Source organism: Heterodontus francisci, chromosome 34, assembly GCF_036365525.1.
Source record: "Heterodontus francisci isolate sHetFra1 chromosome 34, sHetFra1.hap1, whole genome shotgun sequence".
NCBI classification, from domain to species: domain Eukaryota; kingdom Metazoa; phylum Chordata; class Chondrichthyes; order Heterodontiformes; family Heterodontidae; genus Heterodontus; species Heterodontus francisci.
In genome coordinates, this window is record NC_090404.1 from 26071105 (window position 1) to 26088096 (window position 16992).

At 42.4% G+C, this 16992-nt stretch overlaps 1 non-coding gene across 1 annotated transcript; it reads left to right on the top strand.

Moving 5' to 3' along the window:
* The first annotated feature begins 206 nt into the window (after positions 1-206).
* On the top strand, positions 207-278 carry trnae-cuc (transfer RNA glutamic acid (anticodon CUC)). The gene has a single exon. It is a non-coding gene; the product is annotated as a tRNA-Glu (tRNA).
* The last annotated feature ends 16714 nt before the right edge of the window (positions 279-16992 follow it).

Below are 16992 nucleotides of genomic sequence, written 5' to 3' on the forward strand. Positions count from 1 at the left end.
AACTTGACCGTCCGCCGCTTGTGTGACTATTTGAGCTCAGTGCGCAGTTCATGTTCACCTGGTGCAGACATTGTTTGAACAAGACTTCTGTATTGTGACTGAATAGACTGTTTTGTTTGAGAAGCAAACCCATGGGAAAAGTGCTGTGAAGTGAACAATGAGAAACAGTGTGGATGACCTAACCTACAGAAGAGGGCACGGCAGCTTCCCTGGTGGTCTAGTGGTTCGGATTTGGCGCTCTCATCGCCGCGGCCTGGGTTCGATTCCCGGTCAGGGAATGATGTTTCTTGTTTGACATGGGAACATGCATGCCCCTTACTTCTTTGACGCATTCAGGCAGGAAATGTTCGGACCCTGTGTCAGTGTCTGTGGTCTCAGAAACACAAATAAAACGTGCGCTCGCTGTTGATTCATCTGAGCTGAACTAGTCAGAGTTGCAAAAGATCGGCAACAATTGCAGCGGAGCTTGGGGCAATATAATAAAACAAGTGAAGGGCTGTGGAATTTTGATAGACACAACAATATAATGACTGCAGAGACTATGATGCAAGGAAACTGTGGATGATAACGGGACAGCATTTACTGCCTGCTGGTGAAACCTCTACTATTTGCTGCCCTGATCAGCAAAACAGAGCTGCTCCATCAAAGAAGCACGCCAGGTGCAATGGCCTCTCCCTGTGCAGTACCTTTATGTAATTGTTTGTTTCTCAACACCAATGCATATTCCCATGCTGGTTTTCTAAACATCCTGCTATAACCTCCATAATAATCGATTGTTGTAATTTCTCTTTGCCAGTTGTCAGGATAACTGGCCTATACTTTCCTGATTTCTGTCCCCCTCCTTTCTTAAATAATGAAATTACATGTGCTGTTTCCCAGTCCACTTCTAGAATGTAAGGAGTTTTATTAGATTATAACCAAAGTCACGACTCTCTGTGCAGCCAATTCCTTTAAGAACCGAGGATGCCGAGCATCTGGTTTTGGGGATTTGTGAGACTTTAGGTTAACAATTTTACCCCAGCTTTTATCTGATGATGGTGAAACTTTTCAATTCCTCCCTCTGTTTGACCTATTGGTTTTTAAATACGCTTGGCAGCTTTCCTAACACGTGTATAGTCAAAATAGGTACTTATTTATAATGTTAGCTGCAATTCCTATTGTTTCTCAATGTCCTGTTTCTTTCATTCCACACTAAAAGAAAAGCAAAATACTGCGGATGCTGGAAATCGAAGGGTCACTGACCCGAAACGTTAACTCTGCTCCTCTTTCCACAGCAGTTCCGAAGAAGGGTCACTGACCCGAAACGTTAACTCTGCTTCTCTTTCCACAGCAGTTCCGAAGAAGGGTCACTGACCCGAAACGTTAACTCTGCTTCTCTTTCCGCAGATGCTGCCAGACCTGCTGAGTGATTCCAGCATTTCTTGTTTCTCTTTCATTCCACAGCCTGCTTTCGAGATAAATGTGGAAGTCATGATTCGGAGTATTTGCCTCAAACAGCTAATTCACCTGGGAACTGGAGGAGCAGAGGGAACTGGAGATAGAGTAGTGATAGACGCAGAAGCAGATCTTACCTGAAAGTGGCTGAATTTGATGTGTGCCAGTTGTTTCAATTGAGCTATGACAACTGTGAATTGCCTTTGATATTCACAGGAGCCAGGCTGAGCAGGTTTGTATGTTTTGGAAATTGAAACTTGACCGTCCGCAGCTTGTGTGACTATTTGAGCTCAGTGCGCAGTTCATGTTCACCTGGTGCAGACATTGTTTGAACAAGACTTCTGTATTGTGACTGAATAGACTGTTTTGTTTGAGAAGCAAACCCATGGGAAAAGTGCTGTGAAGTGAACAATGAGAAACAGTGTGGATGACCTAACCTACAGAAGAAGACACGGCAGCTTCCCTGGTGGTCTAGTGGTTCGGATTTGGCACTTTCACTGCAGCGGCCTGGGTTCGATTCCTGGCCAGGCAATGATGTTTCTTGTTTGACCTGGGAACGTACAGGACCCTTCCTTCTTTGGCGAACTGAAGCAGGAAATGTTCGGAACCTCTGGTAGTGTCTGTGGACTCAGAAACTCAAATAAAACTCTAGCTCACTGCTGATTCGTCAGGGCTGAACTAGTCAGAGTCCCAAAAGATGGGTAACAATTGCAGTGGAGCTTGGGGCAATATAAGAAAACAAGTGAAGGGCTGCAGAATTTTGATAGACACAACAATATAATGACTGCCGAGACAATGATGTAAGGAATCTGTGAATGATAACGGGACAGCATTTTCTGCCTGCTGGTCAAACCGCTACTATTTGCTGCCCCGATCAGCTAAACAGAGCTGCTCTATCAAAGAAGCACACCAGGTGCAATGGCCTCTCCCTGTGCAGTACCTTTATGTAATTGTTTGTTTCTCAACACCAATGCATATTCACAAGCATGGTTTTCTAAACATCCTGCTATAACCTCCATAATGATCGATTGTTGTAATTTCTCTTTGCCAGTTGTTAGGATAACTGGCCTATACTTTCCTGATTTCTGTCCCCCTCCTTTCTTAAATAATGAAATTACATGTGCTGTTTCGCAGTCCACTTCTAGAATGTAAGGAGTTTTATTAGATTCGAATCAATGTCACGACTCTCTGTGCAGCCAATTCCTTTAAGAACCTCGGATGCCGAGCATCTGGTTCTGGGGATTTGTGAGACTTTAGGTTAACAATTTTACCCCAGCTTTTATCTGATGATGGTGAAACTTTTCAATTCCTCCCTCTGTTTGACCTATTGGTTTTTAAATACGCTTGGCAGCTTTCCTAACACGTGTATAGTCAAAATAGGTACTTATTTATAATGTTAGCTGCAAAACCTATTGCTTCTCAATGTCCTGTTTCTTTCATTCCACAGCCTGCTTTCCAGATAAATGTGGAAGTAATGATTCGGAGTATTTGCCTCAAGCAGCTAATTCATCTGGGAAAAGGAGGAGCAGAGGGAACTGGAGAAAGAGCAGTGATAGACGCAGAAGCAGATCTTACCTGAAAGTGGCTGAATTTGATGTGTGCCAGTTGTTTCAATTGTGCTATGACAACTGTGCATTGCCTTTGATATTCACAGGAGCCAGGCTGAGCAGGTTTGTATGTTTTGGAAATTGAAACTTGACTGTCCGCAGCTTGTGTGACTATTTGAGCTCAGTGCGCAGTTCATGTTCACCTGGTGCAGACATTGTTTGAACAAGACTTCTGTATTGTGACTGAATAGACTGTTTTGTTTGAGAAGCAAACCCATGGGAAAAGTGCTGTGAAGTGAACAATGAGAAACAGTGTGGATGACCTAACCTACAGAACAAAATTATGCTGTCTCCCTGGTGGTCTACTGGTTAGGATTTGGCGCTTTCACCACTGCGGCCTGGGTTCGATTCCCGGCCAGGGAATGAGGTTTCTTGTTTGACATGGGAACGTACAGGACTCTTCCTTCTTTGGCGAACTGAAGCAGGAAATGTTCGGACCCTCTGGTAGTGTCTGTGGACTCAGAAACAGAAATAAAACTCTAGCTCACTGTTGATTCGTCAGGGCTGAACTAGTCAGAGTCCCAAAAGATGGGTAACAACTGCAGCGGAGCTTGGGGCACTATAATAAAACAAGTGAAGGGCTGCAGAATTTTGATAGACACAACAATATAATGACTGCCGAGACAATGATGTAAGGAAACTGTGGATGATAACGGGACAGCATTTTCTGCCTGCTGGTCAAACCGCTACTATTTGCTGCCCCGATCAGCAAAACAGAGCTGCTCTATCAAAGAAGCACGCCAGGTGCAATGGCCTCTCCCTGTGCAGTACCTTTATGTAATTAAAACAAGAAATGCTGGAATCACTCAGCAGGTCTGGCAGCATCTGTGGAAAGAGAAGCAGAGTTAACGTTTCGGGTCAGTGACCCATCTTCGGAACTGACAAATATTAGATAAATCACAGATTATAAACAAGTGAGGTGGGGGTTGGGCAAGAGATAACAAAGGAGGAGGTGCAGATTGGACTAGGCCACATAGCTGACCAAAAGGTCACGGAGCAAAGGCAAACAATATGTTAATGGTGTGTTGAAAGACAAAGCATTAGTACAGATTAGGTATGAATATACTGAATATTGAACAGCAGCAAGTGCAAACCTGAAGAAAAACAACCTGAAAAAAACAGTGCGTAAGCAAACTGAACAAACTAAGATGAAATGAAATAACTGCAAAAAAAGATTGTAAAAAATGTAAAAAGGTATGTAAAAAAAAAGGAAGAAAAAATAACTAAAAATGAAAGTAAAGTGGGGGGCTGTCATGCTCTGAAATTATTGAACTCAATGTTCAGTCTGGCAAGCTGTAGTGTGCCTAATCAGTAGATGAGATGCTGTTCCTCGAGCTTGCGTTGATGTTCACTGGAACACTGCAGCAATCCCAGGACAGAGATGTGAGCATGAGAGCAGGGGGGAGTGTTGAAATGGCAAGCAACCGGAAGCTCAGGGTCCTGCTTGCGGACTGAGCGGAGATGTTCCGCAAAGCGGTCACCCAGTCTGCGCTTGGTCTCCCCAATGTAGAGGAGACCACACTGTGAGCAGCGAATACAGTATACTACATTGAAAGAAGTACAAGTAAATCGCTGCTTCACCTGAAAGCAGTGTTTGGGGCCTGGGATAGTGAGGAGAGAGGAGGTAAATGGACAGGTATTACACCTCCTGCGATTGCAGGGGAAGGTGCCATGGGACGGGGACGAGGTGGTGGGGGTAATGGAGGAGTGGACCAGGGTGTCGCGGAGGGAATGATCCCTTCGGAATGCTGACAGGTGAAGGGAGGGGAAGATGCGACTGGTAGTGGCATCACGCTGGAGGTGGCGAAAATGGCGGAGGATGATCCTTTGGATATGGAGGCTGGTGGGATGAAAAGTGAGGACAAGGGGAACCCTGTCACGGTTCTGGGAGGGAGGGGAAGGGGTGAGGGTAGAGGTGCGGGGAATGGGTCGGACACGGTTGAGGGCCCTGTCAACCACAGTGGGGGGAAATCCTCGGTTGAGGAAAAAGGAGGTCATATCAGAAGCACCGTCATGGAAGGTAGCATCATCAGAGCAGATGCGTCGGAGACGGAGAAACTGGGAGAATGGAATGGAGTCCTTACAGGAGGTAGGGTGTGAAGAAGTGTAGTCGAGGTAGCTGTGGGAGTCAGTGGGCTTATAATGGATATTGGTAGACAACCTATCCCCAGAGATGGAGACAGAGAAGTCGAGGAAGGGAAGGGAAGTGTCAGAGATGGACCATGTAAAGGTGAGAGAAGGGTGGAAATTGGAAGCAAAGTTGATAAAGTTTTCTAGTTCGGGGCGGGAGCAGGAAACGGCACCGATACAGTCATCAATGTACCGGAAAAAGAGTTGGTGGAGGGGGCCTGAGTAGGACTGGAACAAAGAATGCTCGACATATCCCACAAAAAGACAGGCAAAACTAGGACCCATGCAGGTACCCATAGCGACACCTTTTACTTGAAGGAAATGCATGGAGCTGAAGGAGAAGTTGTTCAATGTGAGAACAAGTTCAGCCAGGCGGAGGAGGGTGTTGGTGGATGGGGACTGGTTGGGCCTCTGTTCCAGGAAGAAGCGGAGAGCCCTCAAACCATCCTGGTGGGGGATGGAGGTGTAGACCGATTGGACGTCCATAGTGAAGAGGAGGCGGTTGGGACCAGGAAACTGGAAATTGTCAAAATGACGTAGGGCATCAGAAGAGTCACGGATGTAAGTGGGAAGAGACTGGACCAGCGGAGAAAAGATAGAGTCTAGATAGGAAGAAATAAGTTCAGTGGGGCAGGAGCAGGCTGACACAATGCTGGTTTTCTAAACATCCTGCTATAACCTCCATAATAATCGATTGTTGTAATTTCTCTTTGCCAGTTGTTAGGATAACTGGCCTATACTTTCTTGATTTCTGTCCCCCTCCTTTCTTAAATAATGAAATTACATGTGCTGTTTCCCAGTCCACTTCTAGAATGCAAGGAGTTTTATAAGATTATAACCAATGTCACGACTCTCTGTGCAGCCAATTCCTTTAAGAACCGAGGATGCCGAGCATCTGGTTTTGGGGATTTGTGAGACTTTAGGTTAACAATTTTACCCCAGCTTTTATCTGATGATGGTGAAACTTTTCAATTCCTCCCTCTGTTTGACCTATTGGTTTTTAAATACGCTTGGCAGCTTTCCTAACACGTGTATAGTCAAAATAGGTACTTATTCATAATGTTAGCTGCAAAACCTATTGCTTCTCAATGTCCTGTTTCTTTCATTCCACAGCCTGCTTTCCAGATAAATGTGGAAGTAATGATTCGGAGTATTTGCCTCAAGCACTAATTCATCTGGGAAAAGGAGGAGCAGAGGGAACTGGGGAAAGAGCAGTGATAGACGCAGAAGCTAATGGGACCGTGCTGAACTGAAAATGCCCTCACTGAAAGTAACAATACAGAACTGGATCTGTCCACTCTGAATGCCTGTGCTGAACTGGAACTTCCAACACTGTTTATTACTGTGCAGACCTGGACCAGTCCACACTGAATATCACCGTGCTAATTGTATCAGTTTCTACTGAACGCAAATGTCTTGAACTTGACCAGTCAACACCAAATGCAACCGTGTTGGATTGGACTTTTCAATCCTGAGAATTAGCATGCACAACTGGACGTAATATGTACCTGGCTGTTAACACCGAGAGTAACTGTGCTGTACTAAACCTGAACACACAGACTGTAACCCTGCTGAACTTGACGTCTCCACATTGTATGCAACCGCGCCTACCTCGACCAATCCATACTAAATAAAAATGTGTTCAACTGGACATGTCTCCACTGAATATAACCGTACTGAACTTGACCAATAATTCTGAATGCAAACGTGCGAAACTGGATGTTTAAACACACAACATAAACGTGCAGAATTGCACCCAAGCACACTGAAAGTACCGTGCTGACCTAGACCAGTCCACACAGAATACAGTCAGCTGCGTTGAAGCGGATGCATCATCTAGCTGGATATGGAGTCAGGTGCATATGGCCCAGGACCATATTGTAATCTCTGCATATTTCATGTTGGAGTCGCGTCAGATCCCTTGAAAAACGTTCTAATCCATCAAAGCAAAAACATGAGTCCGGCAGCTGCTGCACTAATCTGCTTGTTTCAATCAGTGTAACTAATGTAAAAGATAAAACCATCTAATTATCTCCCTGGAGCATGACATCAGGTATAAATATGACAACCCTTGAGCGTATTTCAGAGTGTGTGCAGAGTTTCTGATAGAAATGCACGGATCAGCAAAAGGTCTGGTGTTTGCCATTTACTACCCCGTCCTTGCATCTGTGGGGATTCCAGGTAAAATATTGTAATTTGTTAATAGTTACAGAAATTATTGATTAGCTTTGTCACTCCTTTCAGTTATCACTAGCCCTTCTTCGTGTTATGGATATCCATTCTCCCCGTTAATGGGGCAATTTCTCTACTTTGATGGGATGATTTCAACCTTTCAATTGTTGTAATTTCTCTTATTTTACAGTATCATTTTTCCATTTTAACGTTATTATTTCTCCATTTTAATTCTATAATTCCTTGGAAATTTGCTGATATAATTTGTGTCATTAATATGATAAATTCTCCCCTTTAGAAGTGTCTTTGCTGGTATAAGTTATATCCATTACCAACGTAATGTCTCCCGCTTTCCAGTATCACTTTCTACTTTGACAGTGCAATTTCTCCACTTCAGCCGTATAATTTTCCCATTAACTGGTGCAATTTCTCCTGTTTAAAAGTATAATTTAATGCTTCTAACTGTATAAGTTCTCCCCTTTACTTGTTCCATCTAACTGTGCAAATGTAGCTACATTTGTGTTAATTACACTGTTACTGTGGGTGAAATATCATGCTGTTATCACTGTATAAATATATTTCTGTTGCATTGCTGACATTGTTACTGTGGGTGAATTATCACACTGTTGTCACGGTCTAAATGCAGATCTGTTGTGTAGTTGAATTGTCACACAGTTAGCACGATGTAAATGTAGTTCTGTTGTGTTTTGGACAATGTTTTATTGGATAAATTATCATAAGAACATATGAATTAGGAGTAGGCCATTCAGCCCCTTGAGTTCACTTCACCACTCAACAAGATCATGGACGATCTTCAACCTCAGCACCACTTTCCTGCACTATCCCCATCATATCCCTTGATGTTTTTATTCTGTAGAAATCTATCGATTTCAGTCTTGAACATACTCAACGACTAAGCCTCCACAGCCCTCTGGGGCAGAGAATTCCAAAGATACACAACCCCCTCTGTGAAGAAATTCCACATCATCTCAGTCCTAAATGACTGGCCCCTTTTTCTGAGACTGTGTCCCATGGTTCTAGACTCCCGAGTTAGGGGAGCATCCTTCCTGCATCTACCTTGTCGAGCCCTGTAATAATCTTGTGTGTTTGAATGACATCACGTCTCATTCTTCTAAACGCCAGAGAATAAAGGCCTAGTCGGCGCAACATCGAGGGCCGAAGGGCCTGTACTGCACTGTAATATTCTAATTCTAATTCTAATTCTAATTCTAGTCTATTCAATCTTTCCTCACAGGAATTAGTTTGGTGAACCTTCGTTGCACTCCCTCTATAACTGTCTTAGGGTAAGGAGAATAAAACTGGACACAATACTCAAGGTGCAGTCTCACCAAGTCTCTACATAATTGCAGTAAGACATGTTTACCCCTATCTTCAAATCTTCTTGCAATAAAGACCAACAAATCATTTGCCTTCTTAATTGCTTGCTGCACCTGCATGATAGCTTTCAATGAGTCACAAGCAAGGATACCCAAGTCCCTTTGAAGTTTAGCTCTTCCCCGTCTCTCACCATTTAAGAAATAATCTGTAAATCTGTTTTGCCTCCTGAACTGGATAACCTCACATTTCTTTACATTGTATTCCATCTGGAAAATATTTGCCGACTCGCTTAGCCTCTCCAAATCCCCTTGAAGCATCTGCATTCCCGTCACAACTCATACTTCCACCTAATTTTGTGCCATCTGCAAACTTGGAAATATTACATTTAATCTGCACATCGAAATCATTGATAGGGGTTGTGAATAGCTGTGGCCCAAGCATTGATCCTTGTGGTACCCCACTAGTCATAGCCTGCCAACCTGAAAATGACCCATTTATTCCGACTGTCTATTTTCTCTCCGTTAACCAGTTCTGAGTCAATGCCACTATATTCCACCAATTCCCTATGTTCTAATTTTGTTTACTAACCTCTTGTGTGGGGCCTTAACAAAAGCTTTCTGAAAATCTAAATATACCACATCCACTGCGCCCCCCCCACCCCCTTATCTAATCTGCTAGTTATATAGTTCATAAATCCAACAGGTTTGTTAGACATGATTTTCGTTTCATAAATCCATCTTGACTCTGCCCAATCCTACTACTATCTTCTAATTGCCCTATTATCATATTCTTAATTATGGATTCCAACATTTTCCCTACGACTGATGTCAGACCAACATGTCTGTAGTTATCCGTTTGCTCTCCCCCTCATTTCTTAAACAGTGGAGTTACATTTGCCACCTTACAATCTGCAAGAACCTTGCCCGAGTTGATAGAATTTTGAAAGACGATCATGAATGCACCTATCATCTCCACAGCCACTTTTTTCAACACTCTGTGATTTAGAGCAGCAGGTCCAGGGATTTGTTTACTTCAAGGCACATCAATTTCTCGAGTACTTTTTTAAAAAACTAATATTAATATCTTCCAGTCCCTTGATCTCCATCATTTCTCAATGTATTGACCACCGTTATCACTGTGTACATTGAGATCTATTGTGTTATTGTTACAGTTACTGTGGGTGAATTATCACACTGTTATCGCAATGTAAATGGAGTTATATTGTGTTATTGACACTGTTAATGTGGTGAATTATCACACTGTTATCACAGTGTAAATATCATTTTAATATGTTACAGACTCTTACTGTCAGTGAATTATCACACCGTTATCACGGTGTACAGGTATTTGTTTTTGTGTATTATTGATAATATTGTTGTGGGTGAATTTTCACTGTCACCACAGTGTAGATAGAGTTCTAATGTGTTATTGACATTGGTAGTGGCTGTCTGGTTTTCACAAATGCATCAATGATTCAAAATATTCAACAATTAAATAATTCCTGACTGGATTTATAGATTGACTTAATTGATGGGACATAATTAGGCATCGAGTTGTTGACAGAAATACAAGCAATGCTACACGTGTAACACGTGGCCGTTTTATGAATGAATCTGCAGTGTTTCTGCTCTCAGTCTCTAATTTACCATGCTTCAACCCGGCTCCCGTCCTCCACATTAGCTGCTGCTGACTGCTCTACAGTGAATACTACTGACTCCGAATGTTCCTTCTGCTCCAAGCCACTGACGATGTCTGCACTGTTCCCACCTTTAATCTTTTCTCCAAGTTTTGTAGAACTGGTGGCATCTCTCGCATCTGAGAAAAAAAGGTTTTAATTTCAACAGCCATTACTGGCCAAAGCTTATCATCTCTGCTGACATCACAGCACAGCACAGTACTGAGGAAGTATTGCACTGTAGGAGGGACCTTTTCTCAAATAACACCTCAAAATCCACCTCCTCCACTGGTATGGATTGACACCCAGGTGCTCAGCTGAGTAACAGGGGAAGTGCTCAGAGTTATCACAGCGGCTTCAACAACATCCCCTGCATAAAGTCAGGAAACACTAATTGTCCGTTTGAGAATCTTTTCTATCAAGTTGACAGTCGAATTTAGCAACAGTTAATCATTTTACAGTAATTCGTTGGATCAGGGCCTTTTAGGTCCTGAGCAGGATATAATCCCTTATAAATACATGTTTTTCTGACTTTCCTGTAGGCTTCCAATTTTATCGGCGGTTATTACATTTTCACCCACATAAAAATCTTCTAGAATATGTTAAGGAGGTTATTCTTCTTGTTTGTTTGATGTTACAAAGTTGGCTTCAATGGGTTTCCGATGCATTCTTGTTCTCCAGTATGTTTGGTCCGATTATTTTGCATTCTGATGTTACTGCCCTGCCTTATGTTCAATCTGGACGATATTTTAAACACAGAAACAAGCGCCTGGAGGCTGAGCGATAATTTTCCAATTAAGATCATGTGCAAAATCTGTGAATTTTATATATAATTCTGTAAATTGAATGATTTTGTTAGCAGTCGGACCTCGCTCGCTCACACACATAGTCTCTTCCTCTTTCTCTTAGTCTCTCTGTCTCTATTACAGCTAACTTGGCAGTGATTGTGATCCTGGCCCGAGGAAGATGCGGTCTCTCCAGATGCATCACTTACTACCTGGTGTCTATCGCAGTGACAGGTCTCCTGCTTATGATCACCATCGTGATATTAAACCGGATTGTTGGTATGTATTTTCCATACAGTTTCCTGTTCATCACACCTGTATGCAGTCTCCGTATTGCCATAAATTATGCGATCATAGACAGTTCTGTCTGGTTAACGGTCCCTTTCACCTTTGATCGATTTATGGCCATTTGTTGCCAAAAGCTGAAAATAACATATTGCACTGAGAAAACAGCATTGCGTGTTACAGGAATTGTGTCTACAGTGAGCTGCTTAAAATATGCCTTCTTGTATTTTATATATGAACTGTTGCATATAATTAACAATATACCCTGGTTCTGCAGCATAAAATTAACATTTTATACATCACCTGCATGGACCGCATATGACTGGATCCATCGTATTTTAAATGCTTGTCTCCCATTCATTCTGATTTTACTACTCAATGCTTTGACTATCAGATACATTCTAGTGGCCAGTTGATGCCGCAGGAGACTCATGGCCAACAACAATGGAGAGACTCAGAGTGACCCAGAGATGGGAAAGCGGAGAAAGTCCATTGTTTTACTTTTTTGTGTCTCGGGCAGCTTCATCTTGTTATATTTGCTACCTTTCATACATTTCCTTTCTGTCCGAATTGCAAAATTTAGTTATTTTTCCGGTTCCAATTTCAATGAATCAAATTTTATTCTGGACCAAAGTGGATATGTGCTTCAGCTTTTGAGTTCCTGCATCAATCCGTTTATTTATGCAGGGACCCAGAGAAAATTCAGAGAGGAGTTAAAGAATGGAGTGAAATATCCATTGAGTCTAATTGTTAAATTGTTTAAATGATGAAAAATAGTACAATTCAACATGAATTGCACGGTATATTCCATCTATTTCTGAGCTTTTCCATGTCAGTCACTACCTCCCCTCACAGAAAAATAGTAATTCGCGTGGAGATCCTTGCCCCTTGTGTGAAATGAAGCATGCATAAGCAACGCTGCATCACTGCACAATTCCGTGACGTAACATGATCTCATTTAGCTTCCAGTTCTCTTCCCACTGTTGAGTCAGGTTTGGTACATTCCCATTGGCACCGAGAGCCCAGAAGTATCACTGACCTGTTATTAGATATCAATTTTAAGTGTTCATTGAATGGACATCACTATCACTGATGGGACAGATTTGGGTTTGAAGGGTGGAATAGAGTCATACAGCACTGAAACAGGCCCTTCAGCCCACCGACTCTGTGCCAACCATCAACCACCCATTTATACTAATCCTACATTAATCCCATATTCCCTACCACATCCCCTCCTACATTAATCCCATATTCCCTACCATCTACCTACACTAGGGACAATTTACAATGGCCAATTTACTTACCAACCTACAAGTCTTTGGCAGTGGGAGGAAACTGGAGCACCAGGCAGAAACCCACGCAGTCACAGGGAGAACTTACAAACTCCGCACAGGCAGTACCCAGAACTGAACCTGGGTTGCTGGAGCTGTGATGCTAACCACGGTGCCACCACCAAATAGGCTCTAGAATGGAAATGTATAATGCTCAAAGCATTGTTCTCCAATCCAGAGGCACCACCTCACAACCGCACTCTTGTGCTACAAAATGTAGGAACAGAGAAAATGCTGGAGGAAAAGAAAAACTAGCCTGCCTTCTACTCTTTCCATTGGCGAATTAGGACAACACCCCTGTTTCATCAAACAAAATAAAATTATTCGAACAAAAGTGCCACCTTTATAAAATGCTCCGTCGGTGAGTATATTCAAGACAGGGGTCGATATATTTTTGGGTACTGGATATGAGCATCGTACAGGAAGATGGAGTTTAAAAAAATCAGCCATAGTTTTTCTGAATGGTGGAGCAGGCTCGACGGACTAAATGGCCTACTGTCATTATGTGCTTCTCACCCGGACCCAGGGGACTGGCGACACAGACATGATATCTTGATGATAGATGAATAACTGATTAATGAAACTTGCCTGTCCAATGTGTTTGACCTACAGTGACTGCCAGTGTGGCGGCATCTCAATTCTAAACTTCTCATCATTGCCCTTGCTTTTGCTCATCCCTATTTCTGTATCCCGCTGCAGCTCTACAACCCACCACAACATTTGAACTCCTTCAGTTGTGGCCTTTTGTCCAACCCTGTTGTGAATCATTCCACAAGTGGAAGCGATACCTTCAGCTGCCCAGGCCCGAAGTTCTGGAATTCGCTTCCAAAACTTTTCAGCTTTTGAAGCTGTCTCTCATTCTGTAAGACTATCCTTAGAGCCTGTTTCTCTAACCAAGTTTTAAGGCACTTGTCTTACGATCACCTTGTGTGGCTCGGTATTTAATAACACTCCTACGAACAGTCTTGTTAAGTTATACAACGTTGGGGAGCCATATAAATGCAAGTTAATGTTGTTCTCAACATAAAGTCATAGAACCATACAAGCGTGCAACACATAAGTGCATTCGGCCAATAAAATCTGTGTCAACTCTTTTGAGGAGCAATCCAGTTTGTCTCACTCCCCCACTCTATCTCCATATCCCTGCATTTTCGTCTACGAATAATAATCCTGCAACATTAAGAAGATTACTACTAAATTTGTATGCACATCCTAATCAGAGACTGCATTCTAAATCTTAACCATGCGTTCTGTAAAATAAAAGGTTTTTCTCATGTTGCCACTGTCTGTTTGTTTGCAAGTACCTTAATTCTGTGCCATGTCATAATCAACATTTCAGGCTTTTGAAACAGCTGTTCCTTATTTCTTGTATCGAATCGGTTATATCAAATCTATTCAGCGCCTTCTCTACTTGAACAAAGGCAACACCAGCTTCTCCAGTGTAATTGTAATCCTCTTCCCTGGAAACATCTGAGTAAATTTCTTCTACATGCGTTCCAAAACCTTCACGTCATTCCTAAAGTGTGGCGCCCAGTATTCAGCACAATACTCAATTGTGGCTGAAGCAGCACATAACAAAGGTTCATCCTAACGTCTTGGCATTGGCACTCTACGCCTCTATGCTTAAAGTCCAGTATCTCATTTGCCTATTAACTGCTTTGTTAATCTATCCTCCAATCTTAAAGATTTATGCACAAACCCTCCCAGGTGTCCGTGTTCTCGCACATGCTTTAAAAATGGATCATATATCACGTATTATCTCTCCTTATTCGTCCTACCAAAGCGTATCACCTCACACTTTTCTGTGTTGAATTTCGTTGCCGTGTCATGGTCCTGCAGTCTTTTTTTCGGGAATATGCTGTGTACCTTTAAGGCTTTAAAAGGATCAGAACAAAGAACAAAGAAAATTACAGCACAGGAACAGGCCCTTTGGCCCTCCAAGCCTGCTCCGATCCAGATCCTCTATCTAAACATGTTGCCTATTTTCTAAGGGTCTGTATCTCTTTGCTTCCTGCCCATTCATGTATCTGTCTAGATACATCTTAAAAGACGCTATCGTGCCCACGTCTACCACCTCCACTGGCAATGCATTCCAGGCACCCACCACCCTCTGCGTAAAGACCTTTCCACGCATATCCCCCGAAACTTTTCCCCTTTCACTTTGAACTCGTGACCTCTAGTAATTGAATCCCCCACTCTGGGAAAAAGCTTCTTGCTATCCACCCTGTCTATACCTCTCATGATTTTGTACACCTCAATCAGGTCCCCCCTCAACCTCCGTCTTTCTAATGAAAATAATCCTAATCTACTCAACCTCTCTTCATAGCTAGCGCCCTCCATACCCGGCAACATCCTGGTGAACCTCCTCTGCACCCTCTCCAAAGCAGCTACATCCTTTTGGTAATGTGGCGAGCAGAACTGCACGCAGTATTCCAAATGTGGCCGAACCAAAGTCTTATACAACTGTAACATGACCTGCCAACCCTTGTACTCAATACCCTGTCCGATGAAGGAAAGCATGCCGTATGCCTTCTTGACCACTCTATTGACCTGCGTTGCCACCTTCAGGGAACAATGGACCTGAACACCCAAATCTCTCTGTACATCAATTTTCCCCAGGACTTTTCCATTTACTGTATAGTTCACTCTTGAATTGGATCTTCCAAAATGCATCACTTCGCATTTGCCCTGATTGAACTCCATCTGCCATTTCTCTGCCCAACACTCCAATCTATCTATGTTCTGCTGTATTCTCTGACAGTCCCCTTCACTATCTGCTACTCCACCAATCTTAGTGTCGTCTGCAAACTTGCTAATCAGACCACCTATACTTTCCTCCAAATCATTTATGTATATCACAAACAACAGTGGTCCCAGCACGGATCCCTGTGGAACACCACTGGTCACACGTCTCCATTTTGAGAAACTCCCTTCCACTGCTACTCTCTGTCTCCTGTTGCCCAGCCAGTTCTTTATCCATCTAGCTAGTACACCCTGGACCCCATGCGACTTCACTTTCTCCATCAGCCTACCATGCGGATCAGTACTGCTTTAAAAACCAGCAGGCCTCTGGAGTTACCGAGAAGGTACAATTTCGCTGCCTTGGATACAGCCATTCAGAGACTGCGATTCAAAGGATGCATTCTCGTTACCATGGATACAGCCACTTGGATTGAGGATCATGCAATACATTTGTTACAATTCAATTTTGAACTGGCTTTTAGTTGAAGACAATCTCTTCTAACATAAAACACAGACAGAAAGCTGCTGTCAGCAACTGAAAAAAGAGCTCTCAGCTATTTAAACTGAAGGAAGAGAATTTTAGTCTGTTTAGTTATTATTATCGCTCAAAATTTAAAAAAAAGTCAAGTCAAAACGGAGATCTCTGATAATATAAACTAAAAGAAGGGAAGTTAGACCGTGACAATCTTTTATCCCTCAAAAATTCTAAAGCCAAATTGATTCATTTAAAAAGTGTTTGCAAGTCGTTAATTATGGAAATTCGCTGGAGAAGGAAAGCATCACTTACTGCTGAAATTAGACTACGGACTGTTCTACTGTGGAAGAACCTTTCTCCACCTCGGATGGCTGTGAGGACTTCAAGCAACATTGGACTGTAAATTTGCAAGGACTCTTTTTTTTCTATTTTAAATGTTGTTTACCTGTTCATCGTGTTTAAGAGTTTAGTTTTTCTAATTAAACAGTTAATTTGTTGATTTAAAGACACCTGGTTTGGTTGGCATCATTCGGGGGTTAATAAATAGTACAATTTGGCTTTGTCTTTCTTTAATTTGGAAAATTTGATGTGACATGTTAGGTGATCTGTGGAGAGACAGGATTGAATTAACAGTGTGCTTCTCCCACCACATTCAGAATTGTATATTTTTATTGGGGGCTTTGGCTAGAGCAGTCAGTCATAACATATTAATTGGCGGCTTGGCTGGGATTTGAATCATATTAATTGAAGGCTCGCTCGAGATTTGAATCACATATTAATTGGGTTTTTGGATTTTAATCATATCTTAATTGGGGGCTCGCTCGCAGTTAAATCATATCTTAATTCGGTGGCTCATGTCTGTGATCAGAATCAGACTAATCTGGAGAGTTCACATTTGGAATCATATTAATTTCTCGTTTCTGCGATAACATATTTAAATTGGGGTCTGGTGTTTGGCATTATATTAATTGCTCTCGTGTCTGTGATCATATCAGTTGGAAACTCGATTGTTGGGATC